Genomic DNA, 5,268 nt, shown 5'->3' with positions numbered 1-5,268 from the left:
ACATCAAGTACTATGCAGTTACTATGTTACAGCAACCACAGGGAATACGTCGTGATCTGGGAGTGAAAAATGGGTTAGCTTAACTAATTGTAATTAAAAATTAATATCAATGCAGTTACACATTACAACACTCAATCCTATGTCAATTACTATGTACCTACATTGTAATTACAATGTTATTAAAAAGGAACAAGTGAATTAATGTAAATTGAAACAAGAACCATTTACACATTAAGTGTGATTTAGTTACTATGTTACAGCGACAATAGGGAATAAGTTGTGATCTGCAAGGGAATAAAGGGTTAGCTTATGTAAATGTAATTACAAAGTAGTATCAATGCAGTTACACATTACAACACTCAATCCTATGTCAATTACTATGTACCTACATTGTAATTACAATGTTATAAAAAAGGAAAGAGTGAATTAATGTAAAGTGAAACAAGAACAATTTCCATATGAAGTACCATGTAGTTACTATGTTACAGTGATCACAGGGAATACATTGTGATCTGGGAGTGAAAAATGGGTTAGCTTATGTAAATGTAATTACAAAGTAGTATCAATGCAGTTACACATAACAACGCTCAATCCTATGTCTATTACTATGTACCTACATTATAATTACAATGTTATAAAAAGGAACGAGTGAATTAATGTAAAGTGAAACAAGATCCATTTACGCATTAAGTGTGATTTAGTTACTATGTTACAGCGACCATAAGGAATAAGTTGTGATCTGCAAGGGAATAAAGGGTTAGATCACATTAAATGTAATTCAAATGAAATCAATATTGTTAGACATTACAACGCTCAATAACATTTCAATTAGTATGCAATTATATTGGATTTACAATGTTATTACAAAGGAATGAGTGAATTAATGTAGAGTGAAACAATATCCATTTACACATTAAGTGCTATGTAATTACTATGTTACAGAGACCACAGTGAATACTTTGTGATCTGCAAGGGAATAATGAGTTTGATTATGGTAAGTGTAATTACAAGGTAATATGAATATTGTTAACCATTTTACTGGTTAATAAAATGTCAATGACCATGTAGTACAAGTAGTATGTAGTTACTAAGACAAAAAAAACCTATGCAGTATTGCAAAGAAAAGTAGTTCCTGCAAAGAAAAGTATTTTTCAATATATATTTGGTACACATGGTCTAGCACTTCAATGTAGTAACATCTACAATTAATCATGGAGGACAAATTTACTATTCAAGAATACTCTGAAGTCAGGTGTAAACATGGTGCGTTATTTTTATTTTGCACGAAAAACAATTACAAAAGAGGTTAAATATCAAACGGCTTAAACTACACTATAGACTTGTTTTCATTCTTAAACATGAGGCAGAAGAATATTATTACTACCATTCCATTTCTACAACATTATTATTTCTGCTAATCGCCCATCGCAACCTACGTTTCCAGAGACCACACAAACCCAAAATCTAAAGAGAGTATTAAAAGGAAAAATTACGTTTAAAAAAAATCTTACACTCTACACCATGTGTATATCTGTTGCCTTGAACAATGTGGCATTATATGTAGTAACAGCACTATAGTTACACAGGAACTACCACGTAATTACATGTAATTGTGGTACATTATTACACATATGGGGGTTATTCCACAAGTGAGGGCTCTTCATTTACCTCTGAAGAACGTCTTTCATGGATTTTTACAATTATGTAAAGACCTATACCACTGAACCACAAATACATTTAATTACATAAAAAATATGAAACTAGTCTCTTAGGATATTTACAAACTAATATACAGAAAACAATGTACAGAAAAAATTTGAATCTATATTCAATTTATATTCCCAAAATTAAAAACATGTTTCAGGTGTGTAAAATCCAATGTATGTGGGCAAGATAGATTGTATATAAACTCAGATGGATAGCAAGACAACAAACAGCCAGAACAGAATGTATCTTAACATGTTTATCTGATTAAAGCATGTCTCAGAGTGTGTGAGTGCAAGCATTTGCATACTTCGTGGTCACTTAAATGTATAAGTGATTGGGAGCAGTTCATTTTGTTTCATCTTTTCTTTGATCACATTGCTCACCTCAGCTGTTGCATTTTTGTTGATCCTTCTCACATATTGGTTCAGTGTATCATTACCACATTCAAAAGCTGGCTGTTTTTTGAAGAACTCTGGTGCCGCAATCATTATCTCTGCTAGTGGTGCACTCATGGCCACGGTGTTTCTGTCAACACCCACGGTTTGGAATGCAGCAGCCATACTTCCCTTCCTTTTGTATGCTGCCAGGACCATCTTGTATCTTCTGAGGATATCTTCTGGGGTCTTTGCTGTTGACAAACACTGGTGTGGTCAGGATGTTATTCTGGGGTGGTCAGGTGTTTTGCATAAGAATAACGGGGTGATAGCAATGCTATGCAATCCCATGTACATATCAATGGGAGTAAGCAGTAGTTTTCAAAAAATCTGTTTGGAGCTTATTATCCCTGGGGCTTATTTACTGATTATCTAGCATGCTCCTAGTATGTAAAGACATTATTTTCAAGTATTTCAGTTTAGATGTATTTTTACATTTTCCTGCACTCTACAACAGAGAAACGAAGAAAGTGAATGCAGCAACCTCTACAGAGTTTGAAAATATATGATACATTCAGTTTTACAAAACAGGAATGCAAAAGTGTACTGATATGGACATACAAGATGCTAACATCATGCTTATGGAGAAGTGGTTGGACGATATAACTGTGGACTCTAAACTTTCTCTGGAAGGATTTGGCACACAATTCAGACTTGGCAAATTGGCCTACCCATAAAAATCATAGAGGTGGAGTACGCGTAGATGTAAACAAAGCCTGGAGTAAAACAGCTGTTATCCGAGACGCACTGCACTGTAGATGTGGAATTACTAGCCCCAAAAAATGTACACTGAATAGGTCCATATGTTTTATGTATATATACAGAGCTCCTTTGTCTCCTTATCTTTTTTTTAATAAAGCCTCTGAGATTCATCCTCGTGGCAGCAGGTAGTACATTAGAATTAACCGTGATAACTATTGATATTATGATCGTTTGGCCCCAAAAATTCCAAGGAACATATTGAGACCTATATCAATACACCATGGGCTTCCCATTTTGTAAAACAGAATGTGTCATATTTTCAAATGCTGTATAAGTTGGCCCGTTCACATCGATTGCAGCCCAAAGATTACAAGACACATTTCTACATACTAGGATCACACTAGGTATTCGGTACATAAGGTTAAAAAGTAGAAAACATATCCTTTAAGAAGCAACTGCACCACAACAAAATGCTTTAATACAGCGCTTTAACTTAAAAAATGCATAATCTAAACATACCTCTCCCTTTTTTAGTTTCCTTTTTTTCCTTCTTGTTTTTGTTCTTTTTCTTCTTCTGCTTGTTTTTCTTTTTCTTTTCTATTTCGCTGTCTGTGGATGAAGAGCTATCAGAGCTCGAAGAATCAGAGCTGTCATCCCACTGATCCTCAAGCTTGGCAATGTTGTCACCTGAAATAGAAATTGAGAGTTAAATCATTAATAGAGGCAGCTACGGACTTTTTGATCAAATAAAGCACTGGTAAAACCGCAGAAACAGTTAAAAAGTGTTATAATATCTTAAATATTGAAGGTTTAAACAACGTAGAAAAACTTACCCACAGATGAGCTAGGACTTGGTCCTGAAGAAGTTCTTTGTCCTAAAATAAAAGGAAATCAGTGAAGAGATGATTGGTTACAATGGGTTCAACAGTAAAAAACAACAACTGAAAATTTACTTTTGGGAGTTAACATTAGAAGCGCCTAGAAGGGGTCATTTTGTCCACAGCAAATAAAGAGAAAGTTCTGACATGAACTGACATCAGTACTCTGTAAAATTCCAGGACCCTCCTTCCATTAATTATCCTATATAAATCGGTTTTTATTACTCAGTATTTTTTATTTAAATCTTGTGATTGTATGTTTTTCATTGTAAGAAAAGGCTTCCGTCTTGACACCCTATCCCATATCCCATTCATATGAAGAATACAGGAGATTGTTGTCACATGTAGCACACAGCCAGTACTTGCCAGAAATTCCTGCAGTTCCTTTAATGTTGCTGTAGGCCTTTTGGAAGCCTCCCTGACCAGTTTTCTCATCTTTTCATAAATTTTGGAGGGACGTCCAGTTCTTGGTAATGTCTCTGTTGTGCCATATTTCCTACACTTGATGATGACTGTCTTCACTGTGTTCGATGGTATGTGTAATGCTTTGGACATTATTTTGTACTCTTCTCCTGACTGATATCTTTCAACAAAGAGATCCCTCTGATGCTTTGGAAGCTCTCTGTGGACCATGGCTTTTGCTCTTAGATGCAACTAAGAAAATGTCAGGAAAATCCTACTAGAACAGCTGAACTTTATTTGTGATTAATCAGTCACTTTAAATGAGGGCAGGTGTGTAATGACTTCTATTTAACATAAGTTTGAATGTGATTGGTTAATTCTGAACACAGCCACATCCCCAGTTATACGAGGATGTGCACACTTATGCAACCGGGTCATTGTAAGGTTTTTATTTGTCATTTTTCCTCCTCGAGGATTTCAGTTTGTTTTTCAATTTAATTATTCACATTATAGGTCACATTATAAGTGGAAAAAGTTCTGACATGATTCCTCTTTATCTCGTTCTTTTACATCACAAAAACCTGGCATTTTAACAGGGGTTTGTAGACTTTTTATATCCACTGTAAATTGAGGCCAAACCTTCATTCAGCCATGTTGTTTCCTGCCTTTGAAGGCTGTGATTCGCCAAAGTGGAGCCAGTTAAGAAAAGCGAATGTCTCTAACTGAGCTCATGTAAATGTGACCTCAAAAACCAATAGTGTACCCTTAAGTTGCGAACCAGTTCGGTTATCAACCCTACTATTCGCATATATGAATTTGGGCTTGCATGAAGATGTTACTAACCAGTCAGCTGGGTAATAGTTGTTCGGAGGAAGTCCCTCTCTTCCTCCAATGCCTTTATTTTCATTTTGAGCATCTTCATTTTCATGTTTTTATTGTTGGTGTAACTTGATGCAGCATCTAAAATTCAAAGATTGATACAAGATCAACAATGACATTAGATTCGTCATACAGCTCCCCAACCACAAATAATCAATACGAAACCTATTGGTGTTAAAGGTTGGTGTTTCCCCGAAATAAATTGTTGGGCTGGGTGGTAGCTACAGGTGTTGTCACATGGTGGTGCTGTTTCCATTAACTTCTCA

At 35.3% G+C, this 5,268-nt stretch overlaps 1 long non-coding RNA gene across 1 annotated transcript; it reads right to left on the bottom strand.

Annotated features, from left to right (window-relative positions):
* Positions 1–3,439: 3,439 nt before the first annotated feature.
* Positions 3,440–5,053, bottom strand: LOC114837652. The gene is made up of 3 exons (XR_003781069.2): positions 4,967–5,053; positions 3,677–3,718; positions 3,440–3,530 (listed from the first exon to the last, which is right to left on the bottom strand). It is a non-coding gene; the product is annotated as an uncharacterized LOC114837652 (long non-coding RNA).
* Between the last annotated feature and the right edge of the window lie 215 nt (positions 5,054–5,268).

The sequence above is a fragment of the Esox lucius genome, unplaced genomic scaffold, assembly GCF_011004845.1.
Source record: "Esox lucius isolate fEsoLuc1 unplaced genomic scaffold, fEsoLuc1.pri scaffold_44_arrow_ctg1, whole genome shotgun sequence".
In the NCBI taxonomy this organism is placed as follows: domain Eukaryota; kingdom Metazoa; phylum Chordata; class Actinopteri; order Esociformes; family Esocidae; genus Esox; species Esox lucius.
This window is presented reverse-complemented; position numbering and strand designations above follow the sequence as displayed.